Below are 24,237 nucleotides of genomic sequence, written 5' to 3' on the forward strand. Positions count from 1 at the left end.
AGCGCATCCATAAAATGCATTACATGCTGACATGAATACACTGTTCAACTGTTTCCTGTCAAAACTGCTATTCAAAAAAAGTTTTAAAAAAAAGTAACAACAACATTTGGCTCATTAAATTAGTTTAAGCCCTTTTTCAGTAAGCTACCTGTCTTGTACAGTTAAAATAAAGAACTGTATGTTTACTAGACTATTAATCATTTACAAGTCAATACTGTTTTAATTTACAGTGGTTTAAAAAAAAGTGAACCTGTAAAACTGCAATATTAAATGCGATGTCTGTCAAATTTGGTTGCACCTTGCTTTTCTGCTAGTGCACCTAAGAAAAAAAGATAAACACAAAGTGCAACTACTGCAAAATATTAGTCTAGAGCTGTAAAAAAAAAACAAAATCTTGAAAACATTAATTAAAGAGACATTTTCAGATGTGATTTTCATACTGTACAGCTTGACAAAGCTTTCCTAGTGTAATTTCTTGTCTAAGTGGTTCTTTCAGCAGTGTAGGATGCTGGGCCATCAGAGGGTTCAGAGTGTGTAGAAAGGTTTGCTCTCTTGCCCTAAATGCACTGGACTTTCATCATGAAAAATTGAGGTCTTGAGATGGAGAAAACATGGAAATCCCTTCATGTCTGTTGGAGGAGCATTACTTGTACTTAGAAAGCGGACGTTCTGCTCCCAACCAAAACACCCGACTATATTTGGAACCTAAACGATCAAACCTCTTCAGAAAACCAGTTTTTGACATCACGAAAACCTCAAATTGCCTGTTTTTTGTCACGAAATGGGTTGGGTATGGAAGTACTGGGCCTTTTTCCCACCTGAAAGTCTGGTAGACGTGTTTCAATTGCGGCGCTGCTGTGGTTCACTTGCACACTGCACTATGTCAAACAAATAAAATCCTTTGAAAAACCTGTTCACCTCCTCATCTGTGGGGGCGCTGCACCAAGAACCACTGAAGGAAATGACACAAAAACCTCAGAAGAAGACACTGAGCACAACTTCCTTCTTCACAAAATGGAAACAAAAATGGAGTGGCGTCGGATTTAAGCAGTTGTTGGAGTTCTCTTTTGTTGTTGGTAAAAGACAACGATCAAGCCAGCGTTAGACTCTTGCATTTGTTTAGCTGGTATTTACCCAGAATGCCCTTTGTGGTAGTCCGCTTCCTGCTTTTGGAGCGACCTCCAGCCCGCTTAGCGTTGACATTCAAACTTCTCCAGAATTCACTTCAACTAAACTGAGACACGGACTTTTAGAGGGACCAGAGATCTATGTTGTGGTCAGCATCAGAGTTGAATTACATTCACACCTCCCCAAATGAACCAGACTTTCTAGACAAACAAACTAGAGTTTGAATAAAATGAACCAAGCAGGGCTGGTGGGGATGTACATGTAGTATCATGTCATTAGCAGATGTAAACCCAGTTTAATGACATAAAGTGTTAGTGGGTAGGCAGTCTGGAGGCCCTGAGGCTTTGGAGTTGCCAGAAACTCTTGAACTAGAAGGTATCAGTGGTGCCCAGGAACAGAGAGGTGTAGGGATGTGATTCCCAAAAGCTACCCGACCGGTAAGTCAGCTCCCACATGTGGTATCAGCGCAGGAGCAACTGCCACGCTGCTCAGATTATCATGTAAACAGGAGAGTTCTGGGGAAGTCCAATGATTCAGTCTGCCAGATAACCATCTTCAGGAAAACACCACTTTATGAATTAGTTTTAGTCTTCTTGTCTATTTCTGCTAAACATTCTTACACTTTTAATATTTTTGGGAACACACAAACCCCAGAGCTGAATATGATCTAGACTTCAGAGCTAGTTATTCATTCTAACAAATCAGCTGCCGAAGGTTCCCTGGAGCTAAGTTTGACTCGTTTTACATTCCATTTGGGAGGTGAGCCCTAAATGCACGGTGAGCTCAGATCGGCTGTTTGTTTCGACAAAGATTACAGTCATCTCTGCATTTTCCCTCCAGATTTCACAAATTCAGCAGACTAGTTTGTAGATGCCGTGTTCGACCAGTCGTTCCTCTGAAATCCACTTTACATCCACTTCACCTGCAAATCATTCCTTCCCAGAGCTGCTGCAGAGGAATGGAAACAGAAACTACCAGATGATTTTCAGTTAACAGGGTCGCCTGCTGTTCAGTCATATGTACGGTATGTTATTACTGTCAGTTCCTCTGAGCAGTCAGTAGTTATTTACAGTGTTACAGTGTGTTTGTTTTTGTGTCCTTTTGGAGACCATGTGAGTGTGTGTGTGTGTGTTCCCATTAGTACAGCCGGCAGTCTGTGTCCCACCACATTCGCAGCCCCAGACCATACAATACACACTTCTGCAGAGTTTGGCAGTTTTTCATTGGACACAGTGTCATTATAGTGTGTGTATGTGTTGATAGAGGCAATATCTGTTTTGTCTGTCTGTGGGACAGCTCAGTAGAGTTCACAGGCACCTAAAACACTGGGAAGATTCTCGAGTCCAGTTAAAGGTTTTCTGGTCTTTTCATACTTCCGTAGTGTATTGTGTTTATTTGTGTAGTACCATTTGTCATGCTGATGCAGATAAATTACCCCAGGAACAAATGAAGGATTATTCTACTGTAAAAGCGTTTGGTGTTAGGGGTGCACCAATTGTCTTGCTGATTACAAACCCTGACTTGCCAATACCGATTATTTTTTTATGACAAAGTTGCTACGTTTGTAACAGTGGGGTGCCTATTGTTAACGACATACTACATACTAGACGTTACCCTGGTGGGTTCATCTCTCCTGGCAGAGCAAAATGGGGCAGTGACTGATTTGTAGACCTTTGTAGAGGTGGGGAAGATCGATGGATGAATTTGGTTTGGCCGATATAAGTATTGGCCAATCATTGATCACCCAAACTTAAGGCCCATTTATCGGTGCACCACTTGCTATTTTGAGTGTGAGCATATCTGTGGCTTATACAAAAAAATCTTACAGTGTAGATGACAGTCTGATCCATTGAGAATGCATTCAGAAAAGAGACAGAAATACGCTGGTTTATATCTGTTTGAAGTATAATGGAGTTCTGTTTTTTTGTTTGTTTTTTTAGTATCATTTACATCTGAACATTGTTCATTTCAACTACCATTTCAACTGGGGTAGTGCATCTTCATTGGTTGAAAGTATGTTAACGATCTTGAAGGGTGAGACAAAATAAAAAAGTGGAACTGATAGCAGTGCTCACTGGCAACAATCCAGTGACAGAAGTGATTCAGTTGCATTCTGGTCCTTTTTAGTTCACTCAGTCATACGGCATCATAAACCTACAACCAGCAGTTAGTGGTGTTGGACAGAAGCAGTAAGATGTCAACACTTTGTGTTTTTCATCTGTATGGACAGACGCCCAATGTGCGCCTGAGGCAGATAATCCTCCCATGAGTTCACCACCCTCACTTCTTCTGCCACACCGCTCGTCCTTCCCTTCCTTTTCCCTGCACACAGACGTGCGCGGACACAGGAAGCGGTGGAGTTTAAGGAATGCGTTGGATAGAGGAGGGGCTATCCGCTTCAGAGTTCCCGCCACACCTGAATGTAATGACAGCTGGCACGGAAACGAACACCCTTGGTAACTCACTTCCTCGTACAGCGCCGGTGAAAAGGTTAGACCCTCATTTGGAACCTGTAAGGTTGGATTTGAGCTGTTGTTTTTCCAAGTCACCAACCTCTATAATTGGAAGAATTAGGGGCACAAGATGACGTTCATATAGATTCTTTTCTAGTCATCGGAGATTAAAATGACATTTATAGGGCCAAAATCAATCAATTGATTAATCAATCAAGTTTATTTGTAAGGCAGTTGTTTCTTTACATCATAAAACCGCAAAAATACAAAGTCATAGAACACCCAGTCAATAATTGAATCGCTAGATTTTGTCAAGTGCCATCGTTACACATCAGAATGTTGATTAATGTTTCATTGAGAATGTTTCAGAAGCAACTTGATCTCGTTGTCAGGATATTGGTAGGGTACATTTTGAGGGTGCAGGTGGCGTGACGAAACACTTTTTAAAATGTAAAACAATGTAGAGCCAAAGTTACTAGGGATTTAGACTTTGTACGTGTATCTAAACGTTTCACCAGCCCTGTAGCTGCGCTATAACCCAACTGCTTTGTTCTGCTTGTGGGTACAATTTATAGTCGGTAAGAAAATACCGACTGCTGGAGGTTTTCCCTTAGCATGCAGTGTGAGTTGGGACGTGTTGCCTGACCTTGACCTGTGACCTCATGATGATGATCTGTAGCGGTCCCTGTTGATTTCATCGTCACCTTAAACCTCCTCCTATTGATTTGTGCTCCTAGGGCCTGTAAGGGGGGGGGGAGGGTCGGCGGCTCATGCATAGCGAATGAAGCCGCTGAAGGAGCGGCTAATGGAGCGAGTAATGGCTTTCCCTCAGAGGAGAGAACAGCTACAGAGACACCAGACAGCTGTGATCTCATCTGGATGAAGAAGAGACGAAACCTGAGAAGTCCTGTCAGACCGAACGGACTAAAGTGCCGAATCCATCTGTAACATTACAGCAAATGAAGACGGAAAATTATTTCGTCGGATGGCTGAAAGTGTTTTTCCTATCTTTACTATTCGTCTTTCCAGTCAAAATTACAGAAGGAATTTGATTAAAACCAAGAATGTTTATCTTGGATCAACCCTAATGGCACTCATGGTGATTTGGAGTGTCATAAATATGCCCTTGTCCTATTTATCACGGATGAGTAGAAAAAAAATGAGGTGAAGGCCAAGATTCTGGCCCACTCCCCCGTCAAGTGACAGGAAATGGCCGCTCCCCATCTCATTGTTTTCAGGGGTCTACAGCGCAGATGTCTTCCTGTCAGACACACCAAAGATCTGCAGCTCAGGCCAGCCAAACACGCTTTTCATCGAGCAGGTCTGGCATCGGGATCACAGCAGCCTCATCGTCATTTATGCACATCGACGATGGGAACTGAAAGAGCCTCTATGCTAATCTGCTTTTAAATTTAACTGTAGCTATGCAACTTTAGCTAATTTGTATATTTAGCATGCCATGTTTAGTCACAGTAGTAATCATTTTCTGCAGGAGTAATGTTATCCTTAGGGCCTGGGAGGTACTGAACGATTCATGTTCTGACTTTCCCATGAGAGGATATTCCTCCAGTTAGACCCAGAGGAGTTATTTTTATGTGAGGTGAAAGATGTTTAAAAAGACTAACAGACAGAGTGCTCTTATTTGTGAACTTAAATGAACCCAGACTTGGAAGGCTGTGATTTGAAAGTCACAATTTCACACATAAAAACTCAAAAAAACACTTGGCTTGAACTAGCCTAGTCTGTTGTCTGAATTCAACTAGTTGGGTGGATGGATGTCTTTAAGCTGAGGCGCTCAGTGTTGTCCTCAACTGCAAATACAAAATAGATGTTTGCCACCTCAGACACTTGACGGAGATGCACAGTAAAAAGGTGAGGCCTTTCAAAGATGTTGTAAATTAAAATCTAATTGAAATAAAAAGAGCATTAACATGTTATCAGCTATGTTTTGCTTTTAATTTAATAATATGTAGGACCACAAACATCCAGTGATATTCACGAGAAAGCCAACTCTGGCAAGCCCTTTAATTAAACTTGGCGAAATAAAGGTTAAGCAATATCATGCTCTCGTTATTGTCATAAATATCTGTAGAGATAATCAAACACACACACACACCAAAAATTAAAAATATGGTTGATGTTTATTTGTTTTTTTAGCTGGATCAACATGCAAAACACTTATTTTTGTTTTTTGCCAAATCATAATGTTTATTTCTAATTTTTTACAGAAATTAGACTTTTTATACATAAATTGGACTACTAAAGGTTTTGTAGTTTTTGTTAAGAAAAAAAAGAAAATTTGGCGACCCTTGAGTACTTTCAATTAGAGATTTTTGGCCCCCGTCATTAAACTCCTAATAGTTTTGATTTTGTGTAAGTTGCACTTGGGTATAACAACACACCCAGTTCACATGATATTGGGCTTGAAAAAAATAAAACAAGATGGAATCTTAGGATTTTGTGGAAATTGGTGTAAAGTTAACGTATAGTTAAAGTATAGTAAAGTTTTTGAATTTGCAGTCGGTGCAGAAAATTTGGCCCCATTTTATTTTTTCATGCTTGCCTCAGTCTACGACAGTCTTGACTCTGTAGTGAGCCCAGGGAGCTGGAGGAGCACTTTGCGCATAAACAAAGGGGATTATTGTAGATTATTGTAGATTTCAAAAGAAACACAGTTACGTCAGACACCATTTCATTCACAGGAGAAGTGGAGATGGTTGAGGAGTACAAATACCTCAGTGTTCACCTGGAGGAGATTCTCAACAACTCTATACCTGATAGCAGCTCTAGTCGTCAGGCTTCACACATTCACACCGTGACAATGATGTCATCATACGCAACATTACATGTTTTGAACTTTTCCATCAGCGGATCTCTGCTTTCATATTTGGCCTATGTTTACGTGTGTCATTATGGCAGCGGCAGTGATGTGGTGAAGTCAAATCAAAGACCAGCCAGTCTCTCTCCAGTTGCTCTGTGGAGCAGAAATACTGATGAACAAAGCACACATCAGACTTCTTTCACATGTATTGCTGCATTATTGGAGAAAACCCACAGATGTAAAGACTGAGCTACAGTTCACACCTGGCACAGGATCCTGTAGAACCCAGGTGATTGATTATCACCTGGATTATGCCAGAATCCATAATTCAATATTACTTGAAAATGGTCACAAAACAACAATATCATTTATCGTGAGAAGTACTGGAACAGTTTTATCGTCCAGCCAACTTTCTTATCTGGCGCGGTTCAAATACATATCAGAATGCCAAGCCGACAGAAGTGGACTACAGTGCAAGGCATTATGGGTAAATACAAACTAAACAAACGTGCGTGTCTTGCGCTAGTGGGAGAAATGGCTCGTGATCTTTTGACAATGACAAAAAAAGAAATCCTACCACCACTAAAATCTGACGTCACTTTATTCTTGCTTACATTTTGTTAAGAAGGAAGTTGTTCTGAGGTTGTCGTGTTGTGTCCTTCAGTGGTTCGTGGCACAGTGCCCCCACAGGCGAGGAGGGGAACAGTTTTCTTAAAGTGTTTGGTTTTGTTTGACACAGTGCAGTATGAAAGCGAAAATGTAAGAAATGACACAATTTAGGCCCCCAATTGGATGGAGTTTAGACTGTGAGGTGTAACAATCATAGATTTCTCACTTGTCTGGTTCTAACTTATAGGATTACTTTTACTGGGAAAACAAATCAACACTTTATTTCACTTTCTCCATGATTCAGTGCAACACGGGGACTGTTGGAACGTTGTGGTTTTCCTGTTGCGGCTCTTCCCGGTTGCATGCAGACAGATCTTTCTAGGCGTTTAAAGAGACAGCGGGTCATGAACTGGACAAGAAAGAAAAAAGGTGTTGACATGTTTAGTAGTCTACATTTGTGACAAAACTGTAAAACAGGACGAAATTCCAAAATGTAGAAGTGTGCCCTCATAGATGCTGCATCCCCTTCAATAAATAAACACAGACTGTCTCCAATCCCACCAAAGTAGGCCAGACTCCCCGCCAAAACACACACACACACACATCTCTCTGTCCTCACTTCCATGCTTTTGGCACCATGTTAGCAACCAGATACACAACCGTATCCTTAACTGGTTCACTGTGATAAACACACATGCTCTCCATATCCCTGTGCTTCAAGCTTACCCTAATTCACCATGAAGCACACCACAGCATACATAAATAGGTACACACACACACACACACGACGGAATAAATCCACGTACAGATTGATCAAAGCTGCTGCTTTAATCCTCATGGAGCATAATGTGCCCCCCTTTAAACTCATCACCTGCACCCACCGACTGAGGCTAAATCCCACTGTGATGGTGTTTTGTGAGCGTGATGGGACTGAACAGGAATATGAACACGCTTGTTTCTGAGCGGGAGGCTGTTGCCGTGGGTTTCAGCTCACTTGTTGAGGGTGTGTTTCGTTGTGTCGTCGTACCCGGTTTGCAGATGTTATGGTCGTTGCGTTGCTGCCTCTGGTTGGAAACAGAAGCTGCTGCTGCTGATCTGAGGGCAAACAAATGCAAATAAGCAAAGCAGGAGTTCAGCTATCGCCTTTGCAAACTGAAGCATCAACGTGTTAGAGACGTAGCCCGTCTGTGTGACCTGCAGCTGACCTTTTAGAGCACTGGTGGGGTTTTTGTGCGTTTTTTTTTTTTTTTTTTGCTTTGCTTTTATCTACTACATTTATCTTCTCTTGAAATCCACATTAGCTCTGTATTTTATAAGGATTATACTTATTGGACTGGTACAGTCCAAAGTATGGATAGGAGTTAAGTAGAAGGATTTTTTTTATTTAAAAGGGAAAATAAATTGTGTGTTTATATTTATTTATATTTGCAGTTACATCTGCAAGTGTTTAGATCTGTAATTTTTTACCTTTTCAAGCTGCTAAGCCTGTCACAATAAGCAATAAATCCATTAATCCCATGATCACGTCAGCCAGTTAAATTGAGCTGGATAATTTGTTGATTTAAAAATAAATAATTCATTTTTTTCCTTTTCTCTTTCTCGTTCTACCAAAGGCTGAATCACAAAAATCTTCAGTCTGGTGTTTTGGTCTCAACCCTTTTATTTTGAAGGAAAACTTTACAGAGACTTCATACTTCATTGTATTTGTTTTTTTCATTTCTATGTTTGTTTGTTTTGGATATTTAAAGTATTTTCCGGGTTTAAAGGATAACACACTGATCTTTGAAAGGTTGTACTTGTATTATTATGCCGTGACCATTATGTAACTTGAAATGGTCATTTTAAATATTTCCATATTGATAGAAAGGTCTCACCTCATTTTTTCCTTTTGGAATAGAGGACTCATTTTTAATAAAATCAGAAAATAGAAATACATTTTAGTATACTTTTGTTAGCTTTCACAATAAGTGTTTATGTTGTACGCTTGTAGAAAATCGTTTGTTGTGGTTCTCGACGAGTTTTATTTTGTAGCAGCAAGGCTAAAAGTGTCTCTTTGAACTGAAAAAACTGCTGACCCCTGGACTAGGCCATTCTAACCTCAAACTTCTTAGTTTTCCTCCCTCTAACAACTCCCTTTTTTTTTCTTCTAGCAACATTTTTACAGCAACATAATATTAATAGGATTAATATTAACGTACAACATATTTTGTATATTTTGTTCTGGGTTTTTTCTTCTTCTCTGAGTGATGCTCTTCTTGCATTAAGGAAGCACATCTCCACATTTAAATCACTCTTCTTATCGTGTTCCTTCCTTCCAGTTTCCTGTTTGTTTTTCCCTCCTCAGAGGAAATATGCTGAATTTTAAAGACGACACCCACAAGATTTACTGTAGAGCCACATTTATGTTTGTGACTCCCTGTGGCAGGGCTCTGACGTGTATGTGTTGTGTTTAATAGGAGTAGGGTGGTGGTTAGTTGGCATGCCATCCCCCGAAGCCATGCCAGCGACCACACACACACGCACGCGCGCGCACACCCCCGCACACCATTGCAGTGAATTGCTGACAGCAGAGAGAGATGTGGGTCAGCAGTGGGGGTTTGTTGTTGCATTTGATGATGATTGTGTGAGTGACTGTGTCATCAGTATGCCTGGTGGGTTGCCAGTTTGAGGAAACTACCCCCCTCTAATCCTGTTAATGTCTCTGCCAACCGACTTCCTTTTTTCCCCTCAGTGTTCCCTTTTTTTTATCTTTATTTTTTTTATTATCTGTTCATCATCACCTCTTTTTAGTTTGATCGAAGGTTTGTCTTCTTATTTTTCCTGGCAGAAATAAAACTTTCTCCAAATCACTCCACCACAACCGTCTGTATCACATTCACACATTTTTGCCTGTTTTAAGTTTTTGAATGCCTTTCTTGTTTAATTAGATTACACCTGGTGAAGAATATTACTTTTAAATTTTTTTATATCCCATTTCACATTATGTATCATTTCATGAGTATACAGTGGACCCTCTGCGTTGTCCTGGATTCTTCTGTTAACAGATTTTACATGGAAACCTAACTGCTACTTAATTGCATAAAGTTACTGATCTTTTCATAATGCATCTGCAAAATAGTGACTACAGTGCAGGGCATTCTGGGTAAATACAACCATAACAGGTTCGAGAGATTAGCTCTAGTGCTAGAAACGGCTCCTGGTTTTCTACCAGTGACAACAGAAATCCTACAACCGCTAAAATCTGACACCATTTGTGTTTATATTTCATCAAGAAGGAAGTTGAGCTCTGGTGTTGCTTCCTTCAGTGGTTCTTGGTGCAGCGCCACCACAGGCCAGGAGGGGAACAGGTTGCTCACAGGATTTGGTTCATTGGACACAGTGCAGTGTGAGAGAGAACCACATCAGCTGAAACTGGAACAAATGTCGCAAGTTTTGGGTTCTGCTCAATCCGAGTCTACCAGACTATCAGACTTTGAAGTTGTGAGACTGTATCTTGATGTTTGGACCTACAGTAATTGTTCAGGATGCCATATTTACTGATGTGCTTCATTTTTGGAGCTTGTACGCTCCCCCGTTAGCATTGTCAACATTTCTAGTCCAAAGTATGGATAGGAGTTAAATGGAAGGAATTTTTGGGGGATTTTTCTTTCTACGGGGCCCTAATCCTGCCGGCCCCATTCCTTGGAAGTTGGACCCTCCAAAGACATCACATCAAATTCAGCTGTTATAGCTGCAAACTGAAAAACTACTGGGATTTTCTCACTGCTGTGCTTTGTGACCAGATTTACTTGCCAAAGTGATATGAACAACAAACTCAGGTTTTGTAGAGACTGTTGTCCTCTGCTATAACTCTGGTAGCATAAATATTATTTTAACATCATCACTTTTATTATTTCGTTTCACTTCTTGAGAAGTGTTAACACAGAATCAAACTTGAAAGTGTATTGACTGCAAGGAGGGAAGGTCAGGTTACAATGTTTGAGAAGTAAAAAAAATAAATATAGTAATATAGATGTCTTTTTCTCTGGAAGTCCAGCTTTGATTTTTGTTGCAGTTTTTGATCTGTAGATCAGTTTTTATCTGTATTACTACGCCCCCCAAAGTCATCACCCCCAACTCTGCAAATCCACTGTACTGCTAATCCGTGACTGTCTGCTGGTCACTGGGTCAGACAGGCAGTTATACCCCCACTCTTCCCTTCCATAGACTATTATGCCCTTACCCACACACACACACACGCGCCCTCACACACACACTGACACACTACAGCTTTTTGTTGATGTGTCAGAGCAAATGAAAAACACCTGAGATCCTTACAAGCACACTATTTCAAATTCCACCAGATTATAGGGATTTTAGTCTATGTTACATAGCATACAGCAAAACAAGGAAGAATTTCTTTGAGCTAAAACAAAAAGATAAGTGTATAAAATCTTTAAATTAATTGCAGATAAATGTAATAATATAAGGTTTTTGGCTCTGTCTTACTGATTTTTCAAAAAACAGATCAGGACAAGATTGGATATTCCAGTTTCAGAAACAGGTCAAGCTCAAAATCATTCAGTTCCATTCATTAGACTGTTTGTCAGTTCATGTATAGTATATAAACTGGATCCTCATGATGTTATCAATTCATGCAATGGTGATACCATAGAATTGCACAAAAATCCATGAGGGACGGCGGAGTCCCAGAGCGAAATTCTGTGAGAGTTATATGGAGCCAAGTGCCGGAAGAAAAACGGCAAGTGACTGAGGGTCACTGCGCGTTACACAAACCCTGTAAATTCTAGACACTAACAGGTACCATAGAATTGCACAAGAAAATCCGTGAGGGACGGCAGAGTGAAAGAGGTGTACGGAGCCTTGTGCCAGAGGCCCATTAAAATGCGTCTACATCATTTTAAACTGTGTGATTGTGAGCGTGAGCGGGAATAAAAATAGCAACAGGTATTTTGTTCCATATAACACAGCAGGAGTGTAACAGGTAAACCTTCTATGGATGCAAATTCGACTAAAAACCCACCTGTTCAGGATTGTATTTGAAACGTAATCAATTATAAATTTATTGATGGAACCTGACTTAATGTCATGTTTTGATTGTTGATTCTGTGTTGCATTGTGTTTCTGTGTTTGATGTGATGTAAAGCACTTTGAAATGCCTTGCTGCTGAAATGTGCTATACAAATCAAATTTGATTGATTGATTGATTATCGGTGAACACTTTGATGTCACCATTAGCTTGAGCATATTTCAGATTTGGTCTCATAAATAAAACAGGCCTGATATGAACATGTTTATTTTAATCTTGTCATCAAGTGTGTGGTGTGGTCTTTTTATTTATTTTCTTTTTTAAATAATATGTGTAAATATTAGTTATTGACCACAGCAGTAGTGTTACTATCGAATAGCGTTACGAGCCCAAATTTTTGTATTGGTGCATCCTTAATTCGTAATATATTGAACAGGCCTAATATAATTATACACACATTTGCTAATGATGTAGAGACTGATTTTGATTTGTTTTGTTGTATATCACTCAATGCTCGTTGAATGAGTTTGATGGAGGTTGAAGTAAAACGTATTTGGAATATTACCAAGTCAAAAGGGAGAATAGGTTGATTTTGGCAGACTTATTTGGAGTCTTCAAGTCCAAATAAATAAATAAATTCATTTTTTAAATAAGAACATGAAACTTTTCTTCCTGAAAATACAACAACGTAGAATAACTCTTTCTGTAAATCTGAACCAGGTGAAGGTAAAACCGCCACCTGAGGAGTTTTGGTTGAAACATATTTGCAGAAAAAAGGTGATTTTATCGTAAATGCAATATGAATGTATTTTTAGTACAGTTTTGGCTTAATTACTGCTGTAAATATGGAGTTCTGCTTTCAGGAAATGGCCTTTTTTGGGATTAATTGTTTACTAAATTAGTTGATGATTATTTCAATAATTGATTAATCATGATTAATTCAATTATGATTAATTCAATAATCGTGATTAATCCAGTTAATCACAATTAAGAGGATTAATCAACTAGTTGGAATCACAATTGGGATCACAATTAATCGATTCAACCATGGAATACATTTCTTGGTTGCTCTTTTGCAAAGCTGCGACCAACATAACCATTTCTGTTTTATCTAAGCAATAATGTCATTACGTAACCTTATGGAGCCACAGCACATTGTGTGTGAGTGAGTACTTGCACATTTGTTTTTTTTCTGCACACACACAAGTGTCAGACTGATCTTCCTGTGCGTTCTCCTCTCGTCCCACTTTTCCTCCCAAGCAGGCAGAATAGTGGGACCCGTCAGCCAGTGGAGAAGCATTCCTCCCCACTGCGTCTCATGTAAATGAAAGGACAACAAATGAAAATCGTTTCTGTTTTGTGGCGGACGGAGAGGGAAATATTTGCTCGTGTGTGTCCGTTAGTTGTTTTGTACGCGGATCTTTGTTGGTCTCTGGGTGAAGCTGATGTGGGTGGATGTTCACTTCACTTCAACCACCGTTACATAAGAAGCAGTTCTTGCCGGTTGTCCTGGAGAACAAAACCCAGATATCCAGAGAGAAGGAGACGGGATGGAGGGGGCAAACCGAAACACAAACTATTCCTACCCTTTAGAATTTGATGAGGACTTTTTGTGGTTGTTGATAGAGTTTTATTACATGATGGTTTGTTTTAATCTTCATCCAAACATGAAGAAAAGGAAGACTACTTTAAAGGGTGTTTCATATTTGTGTCACAGAAATTCTTCTTTACTTGATGCATAAACTTAGAACCACGATTGTTGTATTTGTTTTGCTTAGCAAACTTTTGGTTGGGATTAGTGGCAAAACACTAAAGATCCAAGGTTTGGTTTGTTATTGATTTTTTTATTTTTTTGTGGATATAGTTCACAATACAAAATCTGATTGCTCAGACAACAACACTGTTCTGTGGAAAGGAGACACAACATTATCTATTTTCATCATTACTAGGGCATTTAAAGTGAAGTCAGAGGAAGAACGTTTGCTTTTCTTTGACAGCCTGACACGTACACGATCAAATAGCAGCTTGACAAACTCCACTCTTGCTTACGTCTCACAGCAACCAGCACAGCCTACCTTGGGTGCAACTTGGAGGTGTGTGTCCTTCTCCCTGTTTCTGAGCTCTGCTTATTGGATTACTGATGGATGGAAACACAAATTGTAGCAACACTAATGCTTTCTTGAACTTAGTTAATTTACTATTTTAGATAGTACATTTTAGAAAAAAGAGAGAAAAAAAGCTTTACATTTTCTGGTCATTTCTGATAAATGGCTGCCATCCTTTTTATTTTTGCTTCAGTAAGCCATTCTGTAAGATTTTTTGAAGACAGAGAAAAAACTGAAATTACCTTTGCTTATGACGATGTTTCAGTTACACTCAGATAAATCAGAAATCTGTCTTTTGCTCGTAACCAGACCTTATAAAGCCAATTCGAGGAGCTTTAACTTGACTTATATTTTTAGCCGTGCGGTTGCGGGGTTTTGGCAGATGGACGCGAGTTGAGAAATGGGTCGCGTAGAATTCCTGTGGGGGGGACCGAGCCATTCCAACATAATAAACACACACTGCATCTATTTTTAGAACTGGAAACAAACTAAATCCACCGTTTTCTCAGTCCGACAGCAAAAAGGAAAGACGCACACATTTGGCCACATACTTGTGCAGCCGCCGAAGCATGCACAATCACACTCTGCATCCATGCAGAAAGTCTCACACGGTTGTCACGGCAACTTCAGTCTGTGCCATCATGCTGGCTTTACTTTAGATTTTGTTTCCTTTTTGGTTCTTTAGTTCCTTTCGGCTCGTTTACTTCTGATCAATCTTTTCTGCCACTGTTCTTCCTTCCTTCCTGTTATAATAGTTTTAAACAGGCAGTAGTTATTGGTTGGTTTAAACATGTTTTTACGTTTATCCAATTTATTTATGGAAAATTTTATTTAAGCTACTTTAGAATGTAATTTAAAAAAAGCTTTAATATAGGATTTATTTGCAATATTTAACGTTTTGCTCAAATTTCTACTTTTGTTTGTTTTTGAGGGTGGATTCAATTGAGCCTGGGTTTGTACTTGAATGAGATGCATAGTGGGTTGTTTTGGGGTGTGTGTGCGTGCGGGGGGGGGGGGGGGGGGGGGGGGGTGTTTGTTGGGGGAGAGGTGCATAGCGGTGGTCTGTTTAGGACTTTGCTGTCATCAGCACTGAAAGCTGACAGCATTGGTGACTCAGTCTGTTTCCATTATCATCCTCATCAGCAGAAGGTCAGTCTGAGTCGGCAACTTATTCTTTTTCTCCCCATGGCTTCTTCAGCATCCTGAGCCTACTGTGTGTGTCTGAGAGCTGCTTCCCAAAGAAAAAAAATAGAAAACCCTACTCCGCTAAACACACATTTATATGTTTCACTATGAAGGCCTGTTTAGCATTAAAATGCATGTTGGTTGGTGGAAAGGCATGACAGCATTAATCAGGGTTCCTACTCCGTCTTAGAGTCAGGAAAGTTTGGAATTTTGATTCTGGTTATTCAGGATTTGCTGCCCCCCATCCCAATGTCAACATGCATAACTTTATGAATTATCAAAAACAAGCAGCTCTGGTCAATCACTATGCTGTCTGATGGCACAAAGAATTCATCCAGCCATCCGTTTTTCCATCCTTTGTCCATCTGTCCATCATCCATCGATCATTCCATCCATCCATCCATCTTATCAGGCTTTTGTCCATCCATCCTTTTATCTGTCTGTCCGTTCAACCATCTCTCTGCCCATCCATTCATCCTTTTGCCCATCTGTCTGTCCATCAAGACATCCATCTATCTTCCGATCCAACCATCCAACTGTCAATCCATTTGAACATCTAGCCGTTCGTAGAACCGTTCATCTGACTTTCCCTCCATCTTTCATCTCTCATTGATGATAGATGGATCCAAGTAATAGGTATATTGTAGTTTCTATCTACTTTGCTGTTTGTGTCCAGAACAGCTCCTGAAAATGCCTGTTTTTTTCTTTTTAGCATCCAGATGAACTCAGGGTTGACCACAAAGCTACCTTTCTAATCCCTTAGTTATTTTTTCCCCCAGATTTCTCTCTCCTCATCCAGATTTTGGGTTCCATGAGTGCTCAGTGTTTCTTTACTGGTATTGCTCATTCTTGGGTATTAGTTTTGTTATGTGTGCGTGTGTGGTGTAATGCTGGGAGGACCCCTTCCTGCCCAATCAGAGGATGCAGCTGCAGCACACACTCTCACAGTGAGTGTATGTGTACAATTAGCTTCAAGGTCTGGTCTTTAGGCAGAGTTTGCTGAATTGACAGAAAAAAAGACCGTGGCTGAATATTGTGAAAAATATTCATTAGTTGAACTTTTTGTCACAGGTTCTGGCAGTGATTTAATGATGCCTTTTGCTTACAGTCTGATCTCTGGATTTTAGGTTCCTACTTTTGAAAAATCATCTGTCTCAGCCGCTCAAGTCAGAATTTTACCTGGAACGTCCAAAGTTACTGACGTCTCAGAATCAGATGGTTTTAATGTCAAAATCAAGTTTTTTGTGTTTGGCAAAACTAAGAAAGTATTATATATTGACATTAACATCGGTATCACCTGATGTTAGCCAGTTTTTAGCATATGGTATTGACATGGTATTGGCCTGGCATAAGTAGCTAGTGTTCATTTTCATCTTTTTTACGTCTCAGGAAGGAGAGTGGAGGGTGTTGATCCTGTGGTTTTTGCATGTGACAGTCATAGTGATGCAGCACAAGATTGTAGAGAAGCAACGGTGATAGTGTGGTAATTTTTTCACGGTGTCAAAAGAACAGAGAAATACACATATAAAAGTATTGACCAAACCAGCAACGTCGGCTATCGATAACGGTATCTGACAAATTTTTAATATCTTTGCATTGTGAGGTGAAACGGTCTACATCGTGTCCTGAATATGTCAACATATTCATTAAGTGTCAGCTGTAGGTGACACAGGTGTTCAAATTGTTCAAATATGTTTAGAAATAGTCTTTCATGAAGTCATGAAAGCCTAAAATCAAGTTGGTCAATTAATCAGATTTACTGTACATATTATATTTTGTTTCTAAATGATCTCATTAACAATGTAGTTGTCCTAAAAAAACAACAACCCTTTTTTATATTATGAATTTAGCATTTTCCACCTGTCTATTTTGTAACCCTTTTTAGTTAATCACGTTTTCCGACTCATGCAGCCTCCCTTCCCTTTTGAAGGCTCAACCCATAATCTCTGCGTGGTGTTGCTTGAAAAGTCAGTATGAATAATGATTGCAGAAAGTCAGGGGGAGGAGAGGTGAAATGTTCTCTGACTGGTATGAATTGACTCATTTTCAGTACTGTGGTACATGCAACCATTTTGTACCTGGAAAACACAGATGCTCAGATACGTAACGGTACGTAATAACATCTGAAGACGGCAGCAGCTGCAGCTCATTCGTACAGGAACATGTTGGATTCTAGCCCTTTCATGCATAGTGGTCACTACAGTGGACAGCTATCTAAAAGCCATTTTCTTGTGCTTCCTGTGGATTTTTATGTTATAAATGCACACAGACCACTGAAGTGGACACTAATGCATCATAAAATATACCATCAACTACTGGCCATCAGCTGCAAATGCAAGAAATTATTTTTGTTAAATACAATATGGCCGACAAACAAAAAAGCATGAGAACCGACCCGGTCCCTCCTTCTACTGTAGACGACTCTTGCAAGTAAAAAAAATATTGTGACATCAGATAACCCCTAAGGAACAATACTATTGATGTATTTTTCAAATAACAACTTTGTATTTGGACAAAATTACAATTGATCACATAAAAAAATATATATATATTTTTACAAAAAAAATTTCCTACCTTTTTTTATGCTTTAAGAATTTTTTTTTTTTTAATGGAAAAAAAATTCTTACACAAAGGATCATAATTCATGCATGGAAGGGCTAGACAAGACAAAGTGTTTTGTCTAGAGATTAAAGTAATGTTGTGTGAGATTTGCTGCTCTCAGCAACACAACTACCTGAAACTTCAACACTGAGTCATCCACAGGCAACTAATACAGAGAGTAACTGGCAGGCAAACTAAAGAGACTTTTACGATTGTCTTTTTTTAAGAGAACTGCAATTCAGTTGTCTATTCTTCCTCACAAACGCTACACTAAAATCATACTTTTACAAATATTACAAAAACGACAATAGAACAAAAAATAGCAATCTTCGTTTAAAGTATAAATTCATCCATTCCAGCAATTTAATATTATTTCTTGATCTATTATAGGATTTTATTTTAAGGTTCTTTTGACGTTAAAAGGGAAAACATCAGGATAATATGATATTGAATTATATATTATTGAATTGCTGGAATGGATGAATTTATACTTTAAATGAAGATTGTTGTCGTTTATTTTTAATCTATATTTGAAATAGTTGAAATTGCATTTTGTTTGTGCTTTTCAAGGTATTTCATAATCTTTTTGTTAATGTTGATAAAATATTAAAACTGTTGAGGCAGTTTATTTGAATTTTGTATTGTATTTTTGTATATATATAGAGAGAGAGTGTTTTTGGTTTAATTACTGCTCTGAATATGTTGTTTAATTAGAATCTGTTTACTCCAGTTAATCAATTACTCAATTAGTTGACAAATATTTGAATAATTGATCCAATAAATCCAGTTTATTTGTATAGCACATTTCAACACCAAAGTGCTTTACATCATAAAAATACAAAGTTCCTCGTGATTAATCCGATTAATCGTTCAGTTGTTTTGCAGAGAACTACAACTGGTTTAGATTTGATTACATTGCAGCCTGACTCCAAATGTGCCGACCGACGTATTAATAACGGTAAAAGGCCAGCAGCGTTATAATTACTCTTCCATCCAGTCTGTGCTCTGCTTGCCCTGCCGCCGTCCTGTTAGATGACTGAGCTCTGTGTTGATCAGCGGGCAGGAAGGCATTCTTGCGTCTGAGCAGCTCTGCCTCCACATTCCACTGTCCTTTGTACACCAAGCAACCCACTAAGTGTGGTTTCACCGAGGTCACGAGGTGATCTGCAGGAAGACAAGAGTTACAACTTCATCTCCCAACAAACCGCAGATATGCTGCCGTTTCCTGTCAGCCTGCAGGCCGCAACATGCCTGGTTGAAATATCTTCTACAACTAACACAAGAGCGTGGATTACTTGGAACATCTGACCTGGAGAGCAAAGGAAAACACATCTGCATTCATCTCTGCTGTCTACTAATCTGCACATTTCTTGTTGTGAGCCACTCTGTTTTATTGAAGAGCAAGGAGAAAGATTTGTTCTCTTTTTCTTTGGAAGTCAATGTCATAGTCTTCAGTCTTTTATGTGATTTTGACTAATGAGAAAATGTTCCAAGAGGCATAGAATGAAATCTGTTGCATCACGTCCCAAATGTACAGATACTAAATGTAAAAACAGAGGCATGCAATACAAACAGTGGCGTGTGATGGAGTTTTCTCAATCATCTCTTTCTACTTTTACTGAGTCTTTTCCCCAAAATCTTAATGGACAGATCCGCCGGTCATAAATTCTGCGAAGGATTTAAAAATTTTTTTTCTACTCCTGATTTCTCTTTAGGGACAAAAAAACCCATTAAACTTTGTGTTAGTTGACAATTGAACTCAAAGTTGATGTAAACCAAAGTGAAACTCAGATCTTCTCCACAGATAAAGAGCTTTTTCTCTTTATCAATAATTTATGTATTAAATTTTGAAAATCCTTCCACTTAATCGCAAAGACGGAAAGTAAAAAAAACCCAACAAATACAGAATATCCTTTTTAGATGATAAATGAAGTGAGCTCATGCAGCACTTACAGACATCAACCAGGAAGTTAAAGCTTGGGCACAGATTGGTCTTCCAAATGGACAATTTGCTAAGCGCACAGTCAGAATTCAAAGTGTTTACAAAGTGTCTCAAGGACAAACAGAGTTAAAGTCCCGATCTCAGTCCAGTACAGAATTTGTAGGCAGATCGGAAATCATCCAAGAGATGCATGTTCTCTACACTACATGCTGCTCCCTTTTCCAGCTTCGTCTCCTTCAGCTTCAAGTGGTCTTAAGTGTTCACCTTGGCAGCAAAGCGCTGACGTCTCATTACCACGATAAGGTTGTTTCCTGTTTCACAGACGAGGATCCTGTTAATAACCCAGGAAGTCCCACGCCTTACCTCATACGGGGAGGCCCTGTTTGTGTTTACATCATCAGTCTACTTCCACTAAAAAAAAATATAAGTTTAGCTGTCCTTTATTTTCATAATTTCTGCGAAAAGTGGCTGGATGAACCTACAGTCTCATGTAGGCACTCGCAAACCTACCGGAGTTACCAAGCTGGCCTGATTTTACTCTAGAAAACTTTGTTACTCAATCAGTTCAAAGTCTATCAAGGTTCTCAGGCAGTAAAACTTCCAACACTGTGGCTGGAAATTGGTTAGAGAGTTTCGTGCCGACGTGCTTTGTTTGGATGTCGCCTAACATGTTGGTGCCATTATGGCCAAACATCTCTACTTTGGTCTCATCTGGCCAGATTGTGAGTACAGAGGCATTTGCAGAGTGAGAAGCATTTGCTGCTGCCAAGAGTCGCATGGAGACCCCTATGCCTGATTGTAATAAAGCCAGGCCTTCCTTTTTGTGTTTTTGGTCTTAAATTTCATTCAAGGAGGCATTTAAAAAGGTCTTAAAAAGTCTTAAACTGGACTGGCTGAAACCTGAAGATACCTGTAAAATATTAAGTGTACATTTCTTTACAGAATTCAGTCAATATTTGTTGGTATATATATATTTTCTTTTCTTTGGCACACAACCTGAATATCTAATGAAAGAAGGATTCAAGGCTGGCTTTAGGTTATGTTAAAGAGGGAGATGTAGCTTCAACAGTCACTGTTTCTAAGCTGCTGGCATGAAAACCAGATTGCTTGGCTGGGCATTTACATGTGTGAGCACCATGGGAACCGGAGGACCTGGGCTCTGTGTGTCTCCAGGAAGGTGTTCATTCTGGGTTGTTTTTTTTTTATCTCTGCTGCCATCTCACCCTGCAAGTTTAAACAGGAGAACAAGGAGGGAATGCCTCAGCAGTGAAGAGGGGCCTGGTGGGTAACTGACCCGAGGCCGGCCTTCTCACGCCATCGTGCAACGAAGCTTTTCCGACAGAAGTGTGTCTGGCAGATGGAAGGTCCTTAATTCGCCTGCTTCTCCAGGTCACTGCAGCATTTGTGGCGTCTGCAGACACACACTCCCGACAGCGATGGCTGCACGCCGGTGTGTGTTTTACAGCAGCTTGAATGAAAACAGATCTGACACGCTCTTTGTTCCTCATTCATCTCGTTTTAAATAGCACTTCCCGTCCCCACACCAGCGGCCTCGCCGTTGTTGCCGTAGTGTTAGTTTTATAAAAATAAAAAAAAAGCTCCACATGCTAGCCTGCGCAGTCAGACGACCTGCAGAGTGTTTTCTTGATATATATTTTTTCCTCCTACATGATAACATCCAGGGGCAATTCTGGCTCCCCACCCCTCGGCACGCCCCTGCTGGTCGGGGGAGCATCCTGCAGCACTGATGCCCTTTCTCTTTCCCTCCTGACTCTGAAGCGCCAGAACGAATAACAATCATGACTGGGGAAAAAAAAAAATTAACGCACGGCTCAGTCTTTGTCTCAAAGTTCACGCACGATTGCACTCGGACACTCTCTCTTAAACCCTCAACACAAACATAAATCCCACCGCATCCACGACGGCTGCCTCCAGAGGAACTGAACTCTCGTCCCTCTCTCTCTCTTTCTCTCTCTCTCTGTTCCAGTCTGGGAAGAAGAAAACAAAATGGGTTTGCGGAGAGGCTGAGCGCTGAACCTCGGCAGAACAATGCCGACTGACATTTCTCTGCCTTATTTGGCGCCCACTGATAAGTAAAGTCGATACCGTCGCTGCCGTGCTGCGCAGGACGTGATGTCACCGGTCCTGGCCTGGAGCAGCCGGCTCCTGCACTTTTTTTTCTTTTTCTTTTTGACACATACTGACTTCCACGAATCATAGATCACAGATTTGCTCTCGCTGGGGTACGACTGAAAACTCTGAACTGCTGAATTTGATCCGATTCTTGTTTGAATTTATGAACAGTATTCATAAAGATCTTAAAGCAGCTTTCCTGCTTTTCTTCTGGGAGCAGCCATTAATTATTTATATTGGGAACAGGCAAAACGTCCCATAGTGCACTGAGAGCTGTTGGAACTAAAGGTTTTGCTAATCTCTTAAAAGTCTCTAAGTCTCTCTTCAGACTTTTCTGTGGAACGTGTAACTCCAAGTTATTTGCAGAAATTAGCCTATTTTATTTATTTTTTTTAATAGAATGTTCAAGAAAAACGCTGAAATACCTAAACACGATTCTACTTGATAAACTATTGGCTGGATTTTACAGTCAAACAACAGCATTCTTTTTCCTTGGCACTGATTGGCTGTTCCCTCACAGGGAAATAAGGAAGACTGTAGCTTCTAGCTCTAGCAGAGCTAAGACTGTCTCCACTGTGTGTATTAAATCATATTAGTGTATATTTGGTGTTTGAAGTATTAAAATAGTTAAGCAGCTAAGCATTGTGGGAGGTGGCCTCCAGTATTCATGGGTTTCAGTTATTTGCAGGCGGCTGTGGCGCCTAATTCTTGCAAATACTTTGCTCTGTCTTTTAGTTTTTAATACCATATTCTCCTTTTCTTCAAACTTCCTAATCTTTTTTTTATATAATTTCTCTTTCACTCACCCCCCTGCTTATATTTATTATTGTTGTAAAATCAGCATGACGTTTCTGGAAACGTCTGTAATTGTTCCCATAACATTTTATGTAGGAACCTTTTTACTACCATGTTGGTAGTACACACATTCTGCATCACTTTTAATTTTTTTTGTGTGTGTAGAGCCCAGATTCCAGATGAATGAATGACCCCGGTTTATTTTCGTCTCTCATTAAAGCGGTCATAAAGTAACTTTATTAGAGGCTGATAGGAGCTGCCTTTCCCTGCGGCCGACTGTGTCAGGCTGCAGAGCGGCGGCGACGCGACACGCTAACGAGGGGCAAGTTCAGAAAGAAGCAATCGATTCTGCGAACATATAGCTAACCTAGATGTCAGAGCAAAGCACTTCAAACATCCACACCCTGTAATTACCAACAACAAATAGCCGGTTGTTGTTAAAGTGAGGAGGGGTTCACTTCCAGGACTCAGCAGCTGCAGGCTCATACAGTAGCTGTCTGTCACTAAAGGAGATGCTCTTCCGCTCCCGGGTTGTCATCACAGACTAGCTGACATGCTGTGTGAAGTGTTCACACCGACAGAGAACCTGCTGCGCTTTAGCTGAGGAATATGCAGAGAGACAAGTGTGCTGCAAATCTCAGCTGCAGTTTCCTGAGAAACCAACATCTTCTGTGGAAACTCCGTCTGTTTTTAGAAGAACCCATTCAGTTCCACCTTTTAAAGTCTTGGAGGAAAAAAACAAATGGCTGCGTTGTAAAGTGACGTCACACGCACAAGGTCTCGCCCCCAGCTGCCTGGTGTCGGGCTCTGAAATGGCCAACGTAACATGCTAAATCTTAATGTCTGATCATTTATAAAAGAAAAAGGGACGCAGTGCTTTGCTACTAATTGTCAACACTATGGCAACTAGATAACAAGGTCCAAGGGTATCACATTCAACAAGTTGGTTAAAAGCTTTAATAGATAAAAAAATAGCGAGGAAGAGGGAAGTGGGTCAATTGTGCTAGCTTGACTCTGACCACCTTAATATTTAAATGTGCTGCGGTATTTGATGTCTCGGCTCAGTTGAAAACAAAAGGGGCAATCAACACAGCAACTCTCTGGCAGATCATCAGTAGAGCAGATGTTTAAATAAACCAATCAACCACCGCTGTGTTAATTAGCTAATAGCAGCGGCAGCTAATCTAGCACAACACTCACTTATTAATTATCGCAGAATAGACATCAAGCCTGAAAACATGATACCCTGACAAACTCAATGCTCTGTTCTTTGTTTGGGAAATGTTTGTGTGTGAATCCTGATACATTAGAGGCATTGTTGTCGATTGCTATGGCAACTGGTCAGTGCGTAGGGTATAAAAAAGAAGAATAAGAGTGCTATTCTTAAATGGTTTTCCTGCTTTATTTTCCCTTTTTTTGGCGCATTTTACTAAATT

At 40.0% G+C, this 24,237-nt stretch overlaps 1 protein-coding gene across 6 annotated transcripts in view; it reads left to right on the forward strand.

The window, feature by feature from the left end:
* Positions 1-24,237, forward strand: part of lrch1 (leucine-rich repeats and calponin homology (CH) domain containing 1) — an 83,686-nt gene that overhangs the window by 8,308 nt on the left and 51,141 nt on the right. The gene's annotated exons all lie outside the window — the stretch shown is intronic.

This window comes from Xiphophorus couchianus, chromosome 7 (genome assembly GCF_001444195.1).
Source record: "Xiphophorus couchianus chromosome 7, X_couchianus-1.0, whole genome shotgun sequence".
In the NCBI taxonomy this organism is placed as follows: Eukaryota; Metazoa; Chordata; class Actinopteri; order Cyprinodontiformes; family Poeciliidae; genus Xiphophorus; species Xiphophorus couchianus.